Source organism: Megalobrama amblycephala, linkage group LG14, assembly GCF_018812025.1.
Source record: "Megalobrama amblycephala isolate DHTTF-2021 linkage group LG14, ASM1881202v1, whole genome shotgun sequence".
NCBI classification, from domain to species: domain Eukaryota; kingdom Metazoa; phylum Chordata; class Actinopteri; order Cypriniformes; family Xenocyprididae; genus Megalobrama; species Megalobrama amblycephala.
This window is the reverse complement of record NC_063057.1, coordinates 24,898,222-24,920,539: the sequence shown is the minus strand read 5'-3', so window position 1 is coordinate 24,920,539 and position 22,318 is coordinate 24,898,222. Positions and strand designations below refer to the sequence as shown.

At 39.6% G+C, this 22,318-nt stretch overlaps 1 pseudogene; it reads right to left on the bottom strand.

The window, feature by feature from the left end:
* Positions 1-22,318, bottom strand: part of LOC125244376 — a 326,898-nt pseudogene that overhangs the window by 3,734 nt on the left and 300,846 nt on the right.

Below are 22,318 nucleotides of genomic sequence, written 5' to 3'. Positions count from 1 at the left end.
CCAAGCAATAAACATGTCATTGAGGATTACAAAATATTGTGCAGTGCCTGGACTCGATAGTAACGCAACATGTGAGTAACTGTGTTAAATCTAATGCTTAATTTGATAGGTGATGATTCATGTACAGTCGGATGATCTTTGTCTGTGTGTCAGTAAATCAAATCAGTGACTAAACTTCACTTTGCGTTGTTTCTCTTAGTAGGTTGAAAATAATCTGTTATTTAATGGTGATTGAATTATATAAAGAAAGCTCAAAGAAAGCCCCCTTTGCAATCGTTGGAGCAGCACGTTGAAGCTGTCAATCAAAAAGGCGTGAGTTTATCAGTGACTGACACGCAAACTCCCGTTTTATTCAGCGAATCTCTTAGTTATATCATGTTTGCACTGTTAGTGAAGATGAAAGCATTTGTTAGTATACAGAAACTGAGTTGCAATGATGAACAAAATGTCTGTGATCGACTACAATGTTCATCTCTGCAACCTCTGGAGGACGCAGCATTCAAAATGAGACACAGCTATTGTTTAGCCTTGTATCCAACCTTGTTTCCGTGTTCCTTGATCCTTGCCTGTGTTTTTGACCCTGGACTGTTTCCTTGTTTAGGATTGTTTGCTGCCTGCCTAGACTTTTGCCTGTGATTGAATTATTCTTCTTGTATCTGTTTGCTGGTGTTTGACGCTCTGCCTGTATGACTACACTCATCCTATTTATAAAGCCTCGAGTCAGTATATGATTATTTATTTTGTGTTTATATTGTTTCACATGTTCATATTGAGAAAAAACTACAATATCCACATGCTTGGGTGAGAAAACGAGCTGCACTAATATATGTTGCAGATGTTTCTTCTTCGTGGCGAAAAAGGATGGAGGCTTGCGGCCCTGTATTGATTATCGTGCACTGAACAAGATCACCGTTAAGTTCCGGTATCCCCTTCCTCTTGTCCCAGCTGCTCTAGAACATCTCCGTGGTGCCACTGTGTTCACCAAGCTGGACCTCCGCAGCATGTACAATCTCATCTGGATACGCGAGGGGGACGAGTGGAAGACCTCGCCTTCGTCACTCCCACCGGCCATTATGAACATCTCGTCATGCCGTATGGCCTGGTCAACGCCCCCTCCGTATTCCAAGATTTCATACATGAGGTCCTCCGGGAGTTTCTCCATCGATTTGTCCTGGTCTACATAGACGACATACTTATCTACTCCCAGAGCTTGGCCGAACATCGCCACCACGTTGCGGAGGTCCTCCAATGCCTACAGCAGTTTCATCTCTTCTTGAAAGCTGAAAAATGTTCATTCCACCAACCTTCAGGTTCACTTCCTCTGTTACATCATCGATCACAGTGGCATCCGGGTGGACGATTGGAAGGTGGAAGCTATCAAGACCTGGCCCACACCATCCACAATCAAAGAACTCCAGCGCTTTCTTGGCTTTGCTAACTTCTACCGCCACTTCATAAAGAATTACAGTTCCATTGTTCATCCACTCACCAAGTCTCTGTCCTGGACTCAAGAAGCCACCAACGCCTTCGAAGCCCTCAAGAAAGCCTTCACCACCGCTACACTCCTCGTCCACCCAAATCCAGATCTGCCCTTCGTCATGGAGGTGGACGCGTCCACCACAGGAGTGGGAGTGGTGCAATCTTAGCAGCAGGGGACGCCAAGTAAACTCCATCCATGCGCCTTCTCCCACAAGCTCAACCCAGCGGAGGTCAACTACGACATCGGTGACCGCGAGCTCCTGGCCGTCAAGCTTGCTTTGGAAGAGTGGAGGCATTGGTTGGAGGGAGCTAAACATTCCTTCCTGGTCTTAACTGACCATAAGAACTTGGTATACCTGAGAGCTGCAAAGAGACTTAATCCCAGTCAAGCACGGTAGGCCATGTTTTTCTCCCGATTCGACTTCTCGATTTCCTATCGCCCTGGCTCCAAAAATGTAAAGGCAGATGCCTTGTCCTATCTCCATGCTCCAGATGAAAGGAACGAAGAACCTGAAACAATTCTCCCCGAGTCAATCTTTGTGAGCCCCATCTCCTGGTCGGAAGAGACCTTACCCTCCTGCAATGCCTCCACCAACGCTCTGCCGGGTTGTCCCCAAGGCTTGCAGTACATCACAAGGACACAACGCACTCCACTGATTCACTCTGCTCAAACGTCACTTGGCACTGGCCACCCGGAGGTCAATGAGACCTTCTCGCTGCTAAAGGAGCGCTTCTGGTGGCCCAACATGGCCAACGACGTCAGAAGGTACGTGCAGGGCTGCAGGGAGTGCGCCATCTCAAAGAGCCCTCGTCATCTCCCAGCCGGCAAGCTCGATTCTCTGCCCGTTCCTGAGCGACCCTGGTCACACCTGGGAGTGGACTTCATTACGGACCATTACGGGACATCAGACTGCATCTGCCCTGCAAAAAACTGAGTCCCAGATTCATTGGCCCATTCACCATCACCAAACAGATCAACTGGTCACTTACCAACTCCAACTCCCTCCACAGTACAGAATTCACCCCACATTCCATGTGTCTTTACTAAAGCATCACCATCCTTCTGTTTCTCCCCCCACAGAGCCTGACGTGGCAGCCGCCGAGCCCCCCCTTCCACTCATCCTGGACGACGGTGCAGCCTACGAGGTTCGTGGAATCTTGGACTCCCAGCGCCGTGGTGGTCAACTAGAATACCTAGTGGACTGGGAAGGCTACGTTCCCGAGGAGCACTCTTGGGTCCCCAGAAATGACATCCTCAATCCCAATCTTCTTAAAACATTCCATGCCAGCCACCCTGACAGACTTGCCCCACGTGGAAGAGGACGGCCACCACGACGTCGGGGTCCTTGGCCCTCAGGAGCGGGCCATGGGGGGGTGGGTACTGTCACAGATATGCCAGGCTCCACCATCAACCAGTCACAGCGCACCCAATCACCAGAGTACTAATCACTGACACCTGCACCTCATCAGCACTCATCAGTCACAGTATAAAGGACTCACACTCACTGTCCGGTCTCGTTTTTATCATACTTACCTGTATGCTTACCTTAAGGACTCCAGACGATCTACTTAACTGTCTCCAACGTCTCCTGATTCCCTCGTGTGCTTCTCCATCTGTGTGTGAGTGTTTCCAGTCTCCAGCGTCCATACTCTCCAGCGTCATTCAAGCTCTTCACTCCTACGATCACGAGACAGTATTACCACTATGCATTGCTTCATTTATCTATACTTCACGTTAAACTCACCTGCACAACTGTTTTACTCTACTGGAATCAATAAACATCACTGTTTCATTCAAATTCAAATAGTCTTTTTATTTTTTTGAATATTAATTACAGATCGAATATTCAAATATTGAACTATTTGTGCACACCCCAGCATAGACTACTGCTCAGAGTCTCGGGTGTAGGTGCAACACAGAAATAAAAATCAGCCTTTACCGTTACATTTTAGGGTTGGGTTAATTTTTACAGGTTTATTTGATCAGGGATGGAGCTCTACAGAATAGTGTCCCTCCAAGACCAGAGTTGCCTATCTATAGATCTTATACAGCAGTGGTTTTCAAACCTGGTCCAAAGGGACCCACCACTGTACATTTTGTATGTATGCTTTATTTTTCACATCTGGTTAAGATCATCAGCTTGTTAGAAGATTGCTGACATTGATGGAGGAATTTACAAACTACAATTTCTGTTCATCAATAAGGTGAGAACCGGACCCCATATAAACCTAAATATATTCAAATTATTTAAATGAAATGAAAAGTGTTTTATTATTCAATAAGTAAAAGAAGATATTTGTTGTTGTAATGTCAGACATAGCACACACAATAGTAGTAGCCATTCTGTACTCCGGCACGGTTAGCGATCTCACTGCCCCTTCAAGCAGGCCAGGGCCCGTTACGGAGCGATCACACTAGTGACATTAGACAGAAAGAATGAGTGCTTATGAGATGTGTTTTCCTCAGCAGAAAACTGGTTATACTGTAACTATGGTTATACTCTTACCTGTAAATGTTACAAATTCATGCAAGTGTGTATGTTCTGACAACAGGCTCCATTAAACTTCAGTGAACGAATACCAGTATGGACATGAACATCAAACAGACAGAGCACAGTTGAATAGGAATGAAACACAAGATGTCCTGTTCCTGGAGCCCTGATCAAACGCACCTGAAGCAGTGAATTAAGATCTTCAGGGGCACTTGATAATTACAGGCAGGAGTGTTTGATTAGGGTTGGATCTGATGCTGCGTTCCAGGCAGGTTTTTGAGCCCGTAAGTCACGACTTCAAATCACGACTCACGACTTTGTAGCGTTCCAGGAAAGTCACGCCAAAATGCAAAGTGTAAACAAACCAACATGGCGGACCGTAGGGGGCTTATGCTCATTAACAATTATTTCTATCTCCAAAGGTGCTTACTCCTTGCTTATTTGAGGGAAACGGAGGAGGAAAACGGCGCATAAGGCAAGAGAAGCGGTTATACCTTTTATTTTACCGTGCACTTGCATAAACACCGCATCCGTAGGGGCTGCCATTGATGTTTCGCTGGCTATGTGACGTCAGAACCCGTAACTGGGAGTACATCGATCTAGTACGAGTTCACGGGTGGGAAGTCACGGCTTTGACTGCTGTACCAGTGCACTTTCACGGGTAGAAGGTCATAAAAACACGGGTTACGGGTTGCCTGGAACGCGGCATAAACTCTGCATGTTTGTAGATCTCCAGGAACAGGATTGGTCATTCAGCTCTGATACTCTGTTCTGAGACTGATGGATATTTCAAATACATCTACAAAGTGCCTGTTGAGGTACTCCAGGGCTGCGCTCAATTTCAGATTTTTATGCCCTTCCCTTGCTAACTTCGCTCCATCTTAAGGACTCAAATGTACATCATTGTTTACACTGAACCAACACTGGCAGAATCTGTCTAGCTACTTTAAATGAACCTCTCTGAGCTCTTGATTGCTTGGAATATGCAATGGAGCTGATTTGTAGATGCACTTATACTAAGTAAGTTATTGGCAGATCTGAGGGACCTAGGAGCTCAAATAAGATTCACATAAATAAGATCAGAGATATAGGATGGTGCTTGTCCATTAAGAGCTTTAAAAACAATCAGCAACATTTTAAACTGAATTCTGAAAAGGACAGGAAGCCAGTGAAGGGAGGCTAAACTGGAGTGATATGATCATGTTTTTTTGCACTAGTTAACAGTCAAGCTGCTGCATTCTGGACCATCTGCAAATGTGCCAATGAAGATTGAGGAAGGCCAAGGTACAGCGAATTACAATAGTCCAGCACTGATGTGATAAATGCATGAATAACTCTCTCCAAATCTTGAAAGGAAAGTGTTGAAGTCTGGAAATGATTAAATGCATATTAAATGCTTATAAAGGGGTAGGCAGACCGCCCCTTGGGAAATCTGACCATAATGTAATTCATCTTTTGCCCAAATATAAGACTGTAGTGAAGAGGGCAAAGCCTGTTGTTAAGCAAATAAGGTCAATTTTTAACTGGCAATGTAAGACAGGCATGGGAAGGATTAAATAATATATTTAATCCCTCCCATGCCTGTCTTACATTGCCAGTTAAAACTTGACCTTCTATCCTATTTTTATAATCAAATTTTACTTTAAGAATTTCCCCCCTCAACTGTCTCCCAACAATGGGTAGGTCTAAAAAAACAGGATGATAGTTTGGTTTTTACTTACAAAACTTTTATTAATGATCTGAACAACTTTTATGGCAGATTTGAAACTGAGGACGATAGGACAGAATGTGATGTGATATGCAATAATCTCCCTGTAGAAACATCAATAGTTATCAACGAGGCTGATGATACTGCAAGCCTTTGAAAACTGAAGCCAAACAAAACCACTGCCCCAGATGGTTTAAAAGCCAGACTTCTTAAAGATTGTGCTTCTCAATTAAAATGAGTTTTTACAAGGCTATTTCAGTTTTTTTTAGATACTTGTACAGTGCCAAAATTATGGAAATATTCAATAATAAGGCCTGTGGCAAAAAAGCCTGTTGGCAGTATATTAAATGAATTTCGGCCTATTGCAATAACTTCCATACTATGTAAAACTATGGAGCGAGTCTTGGCTAACCACCTAACTTCAACTGTGGCCTCGAGGTTAGATCCACTTCAGTTTGCATATAAGTGTAACAGAGGCACAGATGCTGCTGTACTGACCCTGCTAAACACAGTTACAAAACATCTTACGAATCCCAAAGCATGTCAGAATTTTATTTGTGGACTTCACATCGGCTTTTAATTCAATGAAGACACACATTCTCTTAAAAAGGCTTGTTGATCTTGATGTTGATACAGGGTTAGTTTTATGGATTAGAAACTTTCTTTCCTGCCGTCCACAGAGGGTCTGTGTCAGAGGTATTATGTCAGACGTCCTCACTTTAAGCACAGGTTGCCCACAAGGCTGTGTTCTTTCTCCTGTGCTCTTTTCTTTATTTACAAACGTATTTACAAAAGTTTTTGGTTCAGGAAGAACATTTTATATTATTAAAATATGCAGATGATATGGCCTTAGTTGGCCTACTGGACAAAACTAACTCTGTATGATGTTGCTTATTTGTCTCACACTAAGGCCCTTGAAACTTGGTGTCATTTTAGCCAATTAGAAATTAATGTTATGAAAACAAAATAATTAATTATGTGTACAAAAACAGATGACAATCCAACCAATTTCAGAATTACAGAATTTTAAATATCTCGGCTCAATCCTGGACTCACAGGTGAGCTTTGTCGATAACTCTGAGTATATCTTTAAAAGATGTTCAGAGCAATTATTTCTTCTAAGACAACTTAGTGGCTTTGGAGTTAGTCAGCATATTTTAGAACTTGTTTACAAATCTATTGTGGAGAGTGTACGTCTTATCATATCCCTGCCTGGTATGAACATTTAAACTGCAGATCTAGGAATAAGCTCACCAGAATTGTGTCAAAGGCAAGCAAAATAGATGGCAGACCACAGAAGCCCCTAGGACAACTTTATGTTGAAAGGGGAAGGAAGAAGGCGAGAGGTATCCTTGCATATAGTTCACACCCTCTCTTTAGCCAATTTGATCCCTTGAGATCAGGTAGGCACTACAGAATACCTTGAACAAAATTGTTTTCAAGCGATCATTTATTCCAAATGCTATTAAAATTCTTAATTCTGCAAGTGTTTGACAAATGAAATTACATGGCATGAATTGTAATTTTATGAAATGTGAATTTGTCTGTTTTCTTGTTCTGTTTTTGCTGTTTTTTAAAGCGGAACTCAGTAAGGTGAAGGTTCCTTCAGTGAATCACATTGTTGTAAATACTCCAAGCACGGCTCTGGACTACAACGACTACAACGCAATAAATAACTAACTACCTTGATTCCAAAGCTACTACTTCTTCTCCCAGTGGCTGAACACCAAGACCTTCATTTGAACCATATCTAATAAAATGAATGTCAAAATTAATTCCTAAAGTCATAATTTGTAAATGTAGTTGGGAAACATACGGCTCACGATCCGACTCTTCTGTGATGCTAGACACTGGTATCTGTGGTTGTCTTTGCTGTCCCTTGCTTGGCGTAGAAGTTGTTTTCCAACATTTGTAACTAAAAAAAAAGTAATGCAGTCTTATTACAGCACATTGTCAATAGTATGTAAATCTTTCAAAAGGAAATGAATACTCAATTTGGACAACAGTCAGGAGCAACGCATGCCTTGGCATTAGCTTTGAAATCTTGCATTGGTCTAAAGTGAAGCCAGTCGCTGACGCAACGTAAACAATATTCTGGGAATTTACTATACTATTGAAACTACCGGTTGAACTGCAGTTGTCTCACATAAAGCCCATACATGACAAATAGAGAAACACTCATCAATCCCACCACATAGTAACATAGCAGGCGAATTAGCATGCTTGCTTCTCTGCGAGCCGATAAGCTAAATACATGCCACATAACAGTGGCTAAATCTCGATGGACATGAAATAACAATAGATCTAATGGAAACAGTAAGAAAATAAAGTTGTTTGGCAAGGTTACTTACAAGTTCAACAACATAAAAGCCATGTCGGAATCGGTTTGAAGTCCTTCGCTCTGTTTCAGTTGACGCCATTCCGTAAAAGCTGGTCCAAGGTTGACTCGAGAATGAGCTCTCTCTCGGTCTAGTTCACGTTTTCTCTTCCTAGAATCTTCGGACAATGGTTTCCTCCGTTTTTTTAGTGGCTCCGCCATGACTGATGATGAAATAAATGTCGTTTTGGTATGATCGAAGTGAGATCATATTGTGTGAGGTCGCTATGTGTATATTGAATTACTGTAAAGCATTTTGTCACTCTCGCGTGACCGTGAACATGAGGCGAGATTGTGTCGGGTCAGCACAGCTCAACTTGCAAGTACTGTTTTCTGACCTAGACGTGCCAGAGGGGGTTAGTGCACGCCTCAAACACACCAATACAAGTCAATTAACCATCGTAAGGACTTAGAAAACTATTTATGAAGGTAAAAAAGTTACTTGTGCTGGTGAGCCAAATACAATTTTTCACCTTGGTGGACAATAAAGATATACAATATAATACAATACAAATTCTCAGTTGATAGAAGCTGTTTTTAACAACTAAGCTCATTTGTTTTTCAAGACAAAGCTCAGAGTCAAAGATAACACCTACATTTTTTGCATGTGACATAATATATAGAGTAAGATTGTCTAAGTAATTGGCTTTAGACTTTCTGTTTTTGGAGGGTCCAAAAATAATCACCTCAGTTTTGTCATTGTTAAGCTGGAGGAAATTATTTGCCCTCCAGCATTTAATACCCTCAAGACAGTCCATGAGAGGCTGCAGAAAATCTCTAGTTTTCAATGGAAGGTACAACTGAGAATCATCAACATAGAAATGAAAAGAAATTTTGTGTTTTCTAATTATGTTGCCAAGCGGAAGCATGTACAAATTAAAGAGTAATGGCCCCAATGTTCCAATGTTTTCTTATGTTCCAGAAAATACTGTATCTATAAAAGGGCTATTTTAAAATACTTGAATATGTGCCACACTTACTGCTGCTAGCTGGTGGCATGATAACAATTGATGAACAACAATTGATCAGCTCCCATGACCAAACATACAACCCCAACATAAAATGTGATGCAGTTGAAATTTCTCCTTTGGAAATGGATTTGTATACGTTGCATAGTTAAGATATCTCCAGAAGGGGGACTGGGGCTGTGTGGTGCAGTTTGAGGTGTCTCGGCAAAAGGGGAGATTGAAACTGTGTATCAGTTCGAAGTGCCTTTACAGGTAGAGTTAGACACCGGTCCTGATGTGTGAAGGAGATCCATTTAGATCCACTCTAATGGACAACACAAAACTCCCTCAAACTTCCTAGCTATTCCGTTTTTACTGTTATTTCTGTTTCTTATGCGTTACATTTTTATTATGTATAAATGACTCTTCTTTATGTAAAACACTTTGAATTACCATTGTGTTTTAAATGTGCTATACAAATTGCCTTGCCTTGCCTAATTCAACTCAAATTGTGGGACTCAGAAGTACTTTAGTCAGACTGAAGTACTTTAAGTCTTTGGTTCTTTTAATTGTGATGATTTTGGCTCACATTTAAAGGGGCTCTATGTAAGATTTTTACTTTAATAAAGCATAAAAATAAAAATATAAAAATGTTTGCAGATATTTAGGAAACATGCTAAGTTCACCTACTTGTTCCTCAGAAAAACAATGCTACAGCCGGATATTCTACTTTGAAATGTGCGTTCCGTGTCGGAATGTCTGTCTTTCTGTCTGTCGGAAGGTCTGTGCGAAACCATGTGCTGCCAGTGTATCCAATAGTATTTCGACATCACAAAATGCCGCGTACTGCAGCCATGGAAACCAACAAACAAACTGGGTCAGAGAATCACAGATTCTTCCTGACCTAAAAAGCCTCTGCATCCATCAAAAAATCTCTATGAACAACAGATAAATCAACTCATCAGCAACCATATGCTGTAAAAGCTGGCAATCCGCGTCTCTGAACGAGGGGGCGGGGCAAACAATATTTTACACTGGGTGTCATTCCTACATAGAGATCCTTTAACAAAAACCCACCAATTCACAATCTAAATTAAAATATTCCTAAAGATCAATAAAAAAGGATATTTTAAACAGAAATGTCAGGCTTCTGGAAAGTATGTTCATTTCTATGCACTCAATACTTGGTTGGGCTCCTTTTGCATGAATTACTGCATCAATGCGGCGTGGCGTGGAGGCAATCAGCCTGTGGCACTGCTCAGGTGTAATGATGCCCAGGTTTCTTTGACAGTGGCCTTTAAAACCTGAATAATTCCAAATTAACTTTTGACAGGAAAATACAACTAAGAAGATGTCGTTTACAAGTAGCGCGTTGATTCAGCATGGAATGCAAGACTCTCACTCTCTCAATCTCTCTGCATGTGTGTGAGAAACACAGCACTCTCAGCAAAACTACGGCGAGTCGTGCGTCACACTAGAGTTTGAGCTGATTGAGCTGAACTGAAATAGTACAGAATGATTTGTTGAGAGAGAGAGCGAAACTCTAAATGGGAGTGAAAATATATCTATACTAACTATCTAGCTCATCCATGATTTGTTTGAATATAACAGGCTAAAATAATGGACACAATCTTAATAGAACATGAGCTATACTTAATATTGCATTATTTTGACCCAAATAATGTATTGTTGGCTATTGCTACAAATATACCCGTGCGACTTATGACTGGTTTTGTGATCTGGGGTCACATTTAATGGAAACACTGAATTTTAAAGTGATGTTGTCTTACGGGTGTGGAACGGAATGAGGGTAAGAAATAAATGACAGAATTTTGATTTTTGGGTGAACTAACCCTTTAATTACAAGTAACCAGCCCTAAACCAAACCCTAACCCTTGCTCTACAGTAAGTCCACTTGAATGAAACGACTGAGTGAATTCAGACACTGAGTGCGTCTGAAGGAAGGGCTGCTGATTTCACAGAGTTTGTGCTGCTGTTTAATAATAATTTGAAACTGGAAATTCATTCAGCATGTGCAAACCTTAATTAAACCATTTCATGATCAATTAAACAGGAATTTATACCTGAATGATATTATGCTGGAATGAATGGATTCTGTAATATTATCTGTAAGATTATACTTCTATATATTCTCTATTTCTGTAGAGCTGGACATTTTAATAATGATCAAATGACTGAGTTCAGCTTTGAGAATGAAACCAACCTGTTTGTTCCTCAGTATCTTCATGTTTCACACTGAATGTTTCTTCAATCTTTATTTCTTCAAACTCCTCTTTAATAAACTCAGTCTTTATGTCTTCAGTCTCCTCTTTAATAAACGCCATCTTTATGTCCTCTGTCTCCTCTTTATTAAACTCCATCTTCATGTCTTCAGTCTCCTTCTCTTTAATAAACGGTCTTCAATGACCTGGTTGGACACAAAAACACTCAAAACTAACGCTGAAAATTAATAAACCTCATATTTAGACATTTATGATCTACATTTGGCATTTAAATAACAATAGATTATATTTAAATGATTACTCTTTTTATGAAAACATGATTAGTTAGCTTGTTAGTGTTGGTTGTTTTCGTTCATTTTCAATGTTTGAGCAGCACGTGTCGTGATTCACTGAATCATTTCTCAAAGTGTTTGATTCAATTGACTCGGAGTTGAAAAGTTCAGTTTCTCCGTCATTACTCTCCAGAGACTGAACTCGTGTTCATGATAAACTCATTTATGATATATAGAGAGAAATGAGACGCATGTTTACTGTTTCTCATCAGTAGATGAGTTTTACTCACACAAATAACATTCATTACAGTTAGATAAAGAATCACAATGTTACATTAAATAGTAAATAAACTATTTTAACATCGCTGGTAAAACTATTAAAACTACAAAACTTTCTGTCGATTAAAACACCTTAAATTCTTAAAACAAACCTTTATTCAGCAGAATCACAACAGATGCAGGAGCCCGGCGCAGTCTTATGACGTCATGTCGTCACTCCAAAATAAAAGTCATGCATCGTCTACAATCACAGAAGTGCATAGAAATCCAACTATTTTTCCAGATAATTTTTATATATTAAAATTAAAACAATGACAAATGTACAAACAATGTTTTATATATATATATATAAGACACATTGAGACACAAACCTTTACATTTAATCGTGTTTGGCCCCATTTATTTTCGATCACAGTGCACACACGTACAAACTTTTGGTCCAAAAGTGCACACATTTGTAGAAAAACACGTTTATCTCAGATTTCATTATATAGAATATAAGCCGGGCCATACACAGGGTTTCATAATTAGCCTGGTCAGAAAATGTTGTTTGTTTGGGGGGTACGGGGGCATGGTTCCCTAGAAAATTTAGATTTCCCTGGTGTACATATGTGCATTTTTAAGACATTTTAAAGGGGTGGTTCAGTGTTTTTTTTTTCTAGGCTTGATTGTGTTTTTGGGGCACAATTTAACATGTCTTAATGCTTCGTTTTTTTTGTTTGTTTTTTTTTTTTTTTTAAAAAAAGCCTTATTTTTCATATATTTTACCTTTATTCTACACCTCTGCTTCCAATGTCATTTGAACTTTGACTTCCTGCTTCTATGAAGCCACTCCCTCCGAAATACACAATGAGCTCAGTGCTGGCCCAGTGTATTGTGATTCGCTGAAGCATCCGGAAACGCCACACCCCTGACCATTTTTTGTTACATGTGCTTCATTGGAAATGTAAATAATGGCGTCTATATTGCTGTATCAAATTGAGTCGAATCAGACCCAAGTGAAGAGGGTGAAGCAGAACCTCAGCAATCACAGCTTTTAAAGGACGTTTATGAATGCTATTTCATTTAGTATTTGAGTCAGTGTTTAGATATGCTGTCACTGCTGTTTGTTAGCTTTCAATATAAGGTTTTATCCTGATTAAAGCTTTTGTAGCAAATTAGCTCAAAATAAATATGAATAATTAATCATAACTAGTTATAATTAATTATTAATGTTTGGATCAGTTAATAAAATTAACTTAATGTAATAAAATTAATATTGCAATCAATTAACCCGTTGTCCAATGAACACACAGTGTTAATTGTTTATTAATTCTAAGAAATGTTCATTTCCAGGTTATGGGAAATAACAATCTTATTGTACAGTATTACTTAAGAGCCTGTAAGTCAGGATCTGCATGAATAGGGACTGACACCGGGCATATGAGCACAAAACACATACAACTTTACATGTGACATGAACAAGACTTTATTAACTAGACTAAACACTTAAACTACTCTAACATTCACACACATACATGCATACAGTTTACCAAGAGAGAGAGAGAGCTAAAGCAGAGTACAGGAAGCAAGAAGTTACAGCATTGTTTGACATTCAGCAGATCAACAGCCTTGAGCAAACCATCAGTTTAGTTTGAACAGGCCCTTCTTTAAAAGGGGTAAGGATATTCAGTGTATCCGATAATGAGACTAAGTTTGATACTTGCATGTCTCTCCAAGTTGAATTAAAACTGTCCTGATGCAATTTGTGGAGGCTTCTGTTGAATCTTTGCTGATATTGTCTTGACAAAAGAGAACCAGTTGGATTCAGAGGATCTTTGGTGAATGGAAGGTCTAGGCCAAGGCCTGGCACAAGCTTGGGGTTTCACAGAATCTTCTAGCTTCTTACAGCATCATCTTGACATCAGCATTTGTCAGTAAAAAAGAAGAAGAGGAGGAAGAAGAGCTTGATCTTGTGATCAGTGAATATAAGGGGGTGAAGATGTCACACCCTCTTAAGGTGTCTGAGCCAATAAGGAGTTGCCCCCTCGGAGGGAAGTTTTACGAGTCTTTGTTCTGTAGCAAGATATTAGCATAAGACACTGGATTGGATGAATGAGAAAAGAACCTTCTAGATTCTTATAATACTAATGTGTCGCAGAGTTAGTAACATGTAACATAAATTGCCAAATAGGAAACGAAAGTTGGAGTCCGTAGATACCAAACATGCTACCAGTGTGATTTCAGTTAACTATAAATTTGCAACTATGGAACATTAATACCAAAATAGTTCAAAAGAGAGAATTAATACATAGAATAAAGCCTATAAAAGGAAAGTCATGAGATGGGAAAATTGAATACATGTTTGTACATTTCCCAAGTGGTTATATAGAGAATACATAGGATTAAGAGAGTTTATTTGTCCCTCTCAGAAAGAATGAGTCACTAGTCTCAACAGCATTCTATAAGGTACTCTTAACAGGTGTAAGGTTTCTCTCCAATGTGAATTCTCATGTGGACTATAAGGTTTCCTTTGTGTCTGAAACTCTTTCCACACTATTGGCAGGTATGAGGCTTTTCTCCAGTGTGAGTTCTTTTCTAATGAAACTCATTCCACACTGTTGGCAGGCTATTGGGCTCTCTCCAGTGTGAATTCTCATGTGTTGCCTGAGGCTTCGTTCCTGTGTGAATATTCATGTGTTCCCTAAGGATTTGTTGACGTGAAAAGCCATTCCCGCAAAGAGTGCAGGTGTAAGGCTTTTCTCCAGTGTGAGTTCTCATGTGGGCTATAAGGCCTTCTTTTCGACTGAAACTCTTTCCACACTGTTGGCAGGCTATTGGGCTCTCTCCAGTGTGAATTCTCATGTGTTGCCTGAGGCTTCGTTCCTGTGTGAATATTCATGTGTTCCCTAAGGATCTGTTGACATGAAAAGCCATTCCCGCAAAGAGTGCAGGTGTAAGGCTTTTCTCCAGTGTGAGTGCTCATGTGGGCTATAAGGCCTTCTTTTCGACTGAAACTCTTTCCACACTCTTGGCAGGTATGAGGCTTTTCTCCAGTGTGAGTTCTCATGTGGACTTTAAGGCTTCCTTTCTCACTGAAACTCTTTCCACACTCTTGGCAGGTGTATGGCTTTTCTCCAGTGTGAACTCTCATGTGGACTATAAGGTTTCCTTTTACAGTGAAACTCTTTCCACACTGTTGGCAGGTGTAAGGCTTTTCTCCAGTGTGAATTCTCATGTGGATTTTGAGTTTTCCTTTTCCAATGAAACTCTTTCCACACTGTTGGCAGGCAAATGGGTTCTCTCTAACGTGAATTCTGATGTGAGCTATAAGGCTTCCTTTATGACGGAAACTCTTTCCACACTCTTGACAGGTGTAAGGCTTTTCTCCAGTGTGAATTCTCATGTGGATTTCAAGGTGAACTTTGTGACTGAAACTCTTTCCACACTCTTGACAGGTGTAAGCCTTTTCTCCAGTGTGAATTCCCATGTGGACTGTAAGTTTTTCTTTTCGTGAAACTCTTTCCACACTTTAAGGTATAAGGCTTTTTCCATGTGAGTTCTCATTGCTCTAAGTCTTTATGACCACTCTTTCCAATGTTGGCAGGTGTAAGGCTTTTCTCCAGTGTGAATTCTCATGTGAACTTTAAGGTATTTTTTATGTTTGCAAGTCTTTCCACAATGTTGGCAGGTGAAATAACTTTTAGTTCCTGTCTTTTGAGCTCCTTTTTGTGAGGAAACCTGTGATGATTTTTCTCCAGTCATGGAATTATAATGTTTTGTCTCTTCTTTTTCATTAAGTTCATGGCTAGCCTCTTTCATTGCCGTTAGGTCTAGGGCAAACATAGACATAAAACAATTTAGACATTTAAAGCATCAAAATGAACAACAAGTATGATCTATACCCTATCCAATCCTATGGATCAGGGATGGGCAGCTTTGGTACTGGAGGACCACTGTTTTGCAGAGTTAAGTTTCAATTTTCAAGCATTCCTGAAGACTTAAGGCTGATTTATACTTCTGCATCATGTGTACGCTGTAGGTAGGGCATAGGCTGTGTAGCCTGTACAATGCAGCCTGACACGCACCTCTTGTTACGTGAAAATGTTACGTGTCTATTAGTGGTGGGCCGTTATCGGCGTTAACGTGCTGTGTTAACGTGAGACTCTTACCGGGCGATAAAAAAATATCGCCGTTAATCTATTCTCAAAGTTGGATTGGGAGCTGGGTCTATACTACGCAAGCTATGATGACTTTCACCTTGATATTTTAGCGCGGATGTATACCTAGCCGAATTGACCCTTCGCAAAGACCCGCCCCTCTTAGTTACTGTTGCTTTGTCTGACAAGCCGTGGCGCTGTCACTCCACACGCAATGAAAAATACATTGCGGAGCAAAGAGGACACTGACAACACGTCGACAGACAAGACAGAGCAGGTTACTTATGATATTAAACAAAGTCCCAGCTTTAAAACTGTGTAGTTTTTTAAGAAATTCAAACAATAAAAACCGTTTTGTGGCTTTTTAATGTGTCGTGACCATGGTCGTGACAGATTGCTGTAGCGCCTTAGCTCAAGAGGCTCGTAAACCGATCATCTCTTACTACGAGTCCATTTATAGCATGAAATAAACATGAATGAACATGAGAATCAATGTTGTTTCAAACGCGGAAAGATTTCAATATTTGCAAATACCAATGTGGACTTTTATAAAGATCCGATTGGCCATTAACTTTTAAATGCATCATTATGCATTGATATGAGGAGAGTTCTCCACATGAAAGACCCGTGACTGCAGATCAACGTGCTGCATTTCACTCCGATACAGTAGGAAATTAGCTAAATGAAATGTGGAGGATGTACGATGATTGACGGGTCAGTTTACGGTGACAGGATGCGACAGAGAGAAAAGACGCAATTGTATGACGTGATAGTATGTCCCAAAGCTTGTCTACTCTTTTGCTACACAGGACTAGCGAGCTGGCAGCGGTGACGGACGCAAGAGCGCGTGAGTGTTTTGCTTAATATCTGTTCTGGGTCAGTTGCTTCGTTTATTCTTTGCTGCTAGGAAGGATTTAATTCGTATCTGTGTTTGTCCTATTTCCTACCTCGACTATATAGAATTGTATTTTAATTGTACTTGTTTAGAATAACAGCTGCGTTTGCAGACTTTATTGGTGTTATTGTTGGCCATCATGCACAATCAAGCCTCTACAAATGATTCAGAACGCAGCAGCACGTCTCGTCTTCAACGAGCCCAAAAGAGCCCACGTCACGCCTCTCTTCATCTCTCTTCACTGGCTACCACTTGCTGCTCGCATCAAATTCAAGGCGTTGACGCTTGCTTACAGATCTGCCACAGGCTCAGCACCCTCCTACTTCCACTCACTCTTACGAGTCTACACTCCTACCAGAAACCTGCGCTCACTAAAGGAGCGAAGGCTTGTGGTACCATCACAGAGAGGCACAAAATCACTTTCCAGAACGTTCTCGTTCACTGTTCCTTGCTGGTGGAATGATCTCCCTGCCTCCATCCGGAATGCGGAATCCCTGGCAATATTCAAAAGACAGCTGAAAACCCATCTCTTTCATGAGCACTTAACCTCATCTTAAAAAAAAAAAAAAAAAAAAAAAAAAACCTTCTTATTCCTATCCTTTCACTTCCTCTAATACCTCTCTATTGTAGCTTAGGATAATCTGAGCACTGCCTATAACTTGTATTATGAGCACTTCTTGTCTATTTGCCTCGTCATGACGACTCGCTTGATGTATTCCTCACTTGTAAGTCGCTTTGGATAAAGGCTTCTGCCAAATGAATAAATGTAAATGTAAATGTCAAAATTAAATACTTTTTGTTCACAGAAAGAGTACATACTTTTAGGGCGTAGTATAAGTAGGCGAATTGGGACGCAGCAAATGTCTTCGGCATAATTCAACTGAGCCATTTTAATCTAGATTAATTCCAAGATTACAGTGAGATTAATCTAGATTAAAAAAATTAATCTATGCCCACTACTAGTGTCTATATTCTACATGGACCACAAGTGCTATAATTGGTTTACCCTTACCTATTTGCTGCCACCTCTATTTGTAAGCTTCTCTGACAATGTACATGACAAGCTGTTTCTTCTTTGGCTTTGGCCTTGATACTCAACATGACCGTGGACACTGCCTACCAGTGGTCTGCATGCATGTCAACATGAACAACGGCACAGAAGTATAAATGAAAACAGACGCATAGCATAAATCAGCCTTTATGATTAAATAATGGGTTTGGTTAAATTTTGCAGGTGTGTTTGATCAGGGATGGAGCTAAACTCTGCAGAATAGTGTCCCTCCAGGACCAGAGTTGCCCATCTATAGATCTTATACACCAGTGGTTTTCAAACCTGGTCCAAAGGTACCCACCACTGCACATTTTGTATGTATCCTTTATTTTTCACATCTGGTTAAGATCATCAGCTTGTTAGAAGATTGCTGACATTGATGGAGGAATTTGCAAACTACAACTTCTGTTCATCACTAAGATGAGAACCAGACTCAATATAAACCTAAATATACTCAAATTAATTAAATTAATTGAAAAGTGTTTTACTATTCAATAAGTAATAGAAAATATTTGTTGTTGTAATGATGTCAGACATAGCACAAACAATAGTAGTAGCCATTCTGTACTCCGGGACGGTTAGCGATCTTACTACATCTGCACCGTGCTTCAAGCCTAATACAACCGTGACTTTTCAAGCGGGCCAGGGCACGGTACAGAGCGAGCACACTAGTGACATTAGACGGAAAGAATGAATGCTTATGACATGTGTTTCCCTTTGCACAAAACTTTTTATGGTTATACTCTAACCTATAAATGTTATAAAATCATGCAAGTGTGCATTTTCTGACAACAGGCTCCAACAGACTTCAGTGAACGAATACCAGTATGAACACGTACATCAAACAGAGCGCATTTGAATAGAAATTAAACACTAGACAACCTGTTCCTGGAGATCTACCAGAGATTGTATATTATAGCAGTGCTCGCCAACCCGTCGATCGCGATCGACCGGTCGATCTTTATCACTGTTCCAGTAGCTCGCAAAATAACAGAAATATGAGTACAAAAATACATTACATTTCTCCAGTATTTGTACTGTATTTTTGTATTTATTTTTGTTATTTTCTGGAGCTACTGGGGTAGACAGATAAAGGTAAATAGCCCACATTATGTCTAAGTCTGTAAACGGCCGTTAACAAGAGGCCAGAGACGCTGAAGACGGATGCGAAGAGGAGAAAAGTCTGTAGCAGGCAGAGCAGCTCACTGTTCACGATGCTCGAAATATAGGAAGAAAATATAAATATTGAATTGGGGGTGAGGGATTATGAATTCATCTCTAAAAGGAGATCAGTCTTCAGGAAGATTTAGATGGCAATGGCATTTTATTTTCCTCTGACCTCCGAATAAAGTAGCTAATTATTAGCGCATTTCATCTTCGTTTACAGCGGTAACCAAGGAAATGCTGTATCACTGCTGCTCCATAAGCGCCACCTGCTGTCAGAGAGTGAATCTGCGTCTCATTCAGTCTGCTGTTTTTGTTTCATGCTTTTTTGTGTGTGTGTAGCATTTATAATTTCACAAAGATAAAGTCAGACCGTTCTGTTTTTGCTTTAAATCTTGAAATTAAATCTAATTCAAATAAAAAAACAACTGCTCATGCAACGTGCGTAGCATCTTTGTTTGGATTGTGATTAAAAAGCAGTGGTTCCCTCTAATTTGAAATGGCTATGTATTTTTGTTTATTATAATAATATTAATAATAAATATCTGCAACCAGTATCAGAATCGGCCAATTTGCTTGTAAAAATAAACAAATAAACCAGAATCTACATTGACCAAAAAAAAAAATACTGAAATAAATACAATATTTGACTAATACGCTGATGCTTCAAATACATTTTCATTCAATACTTTATGCACTGCTTACAGCGTCTGTTTTTACAAGAATAAAGTTCAACATAAGCATATATTATTTAAATACCAATGTTGTGGGGTCTACGTTTTCTTATCAGTTTTATTTTGACAAAACATGACACAACATCACAACTACATGAAAAGAGCTTTAACGGTTATAAAAACACAGATTTTTGAGCATTAGTGGAGCTGAAGGCGTGACAATAAACACGAAACACACGTGATCGTTGTGATGCGGTGAATCCGGCCAATCATGAAACAGCTGTGTCGTCATCAGCGCTTGTGCAGCTCCTCTTGAGAAACTGCACTGGCTGACTCAGATGGCTGCTCTCGAATCTCTCTCGTGGTACTTTGATGCCACACGTCACAGTCACATGGCATCAGCGCTGTCTCAAGTCGGACAAAATTACTTACCGGCATGCACTGCTTCAAGTCAGCCGCCGATCGGTCTGTGCGGCGCTGCATCAAGTCGAACAAGCCTTGTAGCTGTGTCCCAATTCAGGGAGATACCCCTCGCTGCAGACTGTAGCGCAGTGACGTCACGTATTTTGACGTCACGTATGTTACGTATTGCATGTCTTTAAAACGCATGCGCCATAACATGTTGACAGCGAATGCATGTCATATGAGTTACGCGGTATTGTCACGTGTTTTGACGTCGTGTGTGACATTCCACGTCCTTAAAACGCATGCGAAAACTTGGCACAAGTTAATATGTAAAAATGTTGAAAACGACAAAGAAATAATAAAAGAAAGAGCTTTATTGGCAAGTGTGCTTGCACACACAAGGAATTTTACTTGGTGCTGAAGCTTCCAGTTCACATATACAATACAAATACAACAAGAACATAGTAATAAAAATTCTAATAATAAAAATAAAATAAAATAAAAAAACAGAGCGGCAAAACTGAGTACACATATCCATTGTTTTGAACATGCCATCTGAGGTAAAATTATATAATGAGGAATTACGGATGTGTGTGTCTATAGTATTTTATTTAAAAGGTTATTTCCACATTCTGTTGCACTTCACTGTGTATATTGCAATATTACTGTAAACATTAATGGCACCTTATATACTTTTTTAATAGTTCCTCTGTCATGGTTGTTTATTTTTGTGTACTATATTTTTGGACAGTTTCTGTCGCTTTGGCAATACTGCATGTAAAACATTTATGCTAATGAAGTAGTTAGAAGTTAAACTGACTACATAAAGTATATTTTCAGTCTCTACCAACTAAACCAAAAAAATAATCAAACTGATAACAATGACAACTTTCTTTTATTTCAAAACAAAGCATATCTCTCTTTTACAATTATAATTACAGAATTATGAATTAATTACACATACAGATTATCACACATTATATTTTTTTATATTATGTATGTGTGCGGGTATAATATATATATATAAAAATATAAATAATAAATATATACACAATATATAAATAATATACACTATAAAATATATATATATATATATATGTAATATTTATATGTAAATGATATAAATGATATATAAATACATACACATAAATTATATAATATATCTATATCTATATCTCTATATATCTATATATATATATATATATATATATCTCACATGAAAATTCCTTCAAATCTTCTGAAATTCCCCTCCATCATTAAAAAAAACAGTCAACAGAGCAATAGCCCTCAACTTCCTTAACTGAATAAAATCCTCGCAGGACTCCCCTTCTGCCATCACCAACATACCCAGGTGGGCAGTCCTTGAACAGAAAAAGAGAAGAGTAGAGAGAGCTGGTATTGGTTTCACTTTATTTCTTGAACAGCACAAATAACACTGTTTTGAAAATAATTCTACTCTTATTTTTACTTTTCAATTTAGAGGTGATGAAAACCCCCCTGCCTGTTGATTACTTGACCAAGGTAAGTACAGTATAAACTCCTATCAATCTATCAGTTTCCTTTTTTAGTATATCTTACAGTGGGGATCGAAAGTTTGGGAACCCCTTTCAGAAACTGTGAAAATGTGAATTTTTAACAAAACAAGAGAGATCATACAAAATGCATGTTATTTTTTGTTTAGTACTGTCCTGAGTAAGATATTTTACATAAAAGATGTTTAAATATAGTCCACAAGACAAACAATAGCTGAATTTATTAAAATAACCCCGTTCAAAAGTTTGGGAACCCTTGGATCTCAATACTGTGTGTGGTCACCTGATGATCCATGACTGTTTTTTTGTTTTGTGATGGTTGTTCATGAGTCTCTTGTTTGTCCTGAGCAGTTAAACTGAGCTCTGTTCTTCAGAAAAATCCTCCAGCTCCTGCAGATTCTTCAGGTCGGTCTGTGCGGCGCTGCATGAGCTCGAACACACCTTTTGCCGCAAAGGCCGATCGGCGGCTGACTTGAAGCAGTGCATGCCGGTAAGAAATTTTGTCCGACTTGAGACAGCGCCGACACCATGTGACTGTGACGTATGGCTTCAAAGTACCACGAGAGAGATTCGAGATCAGCCGCCTGAGGCAGCCAGCGCAGTTTCTCAAGAGGAGCTGCACGAGCTGTGATGACGACACAGCTGTTTAACGATTGGCCGG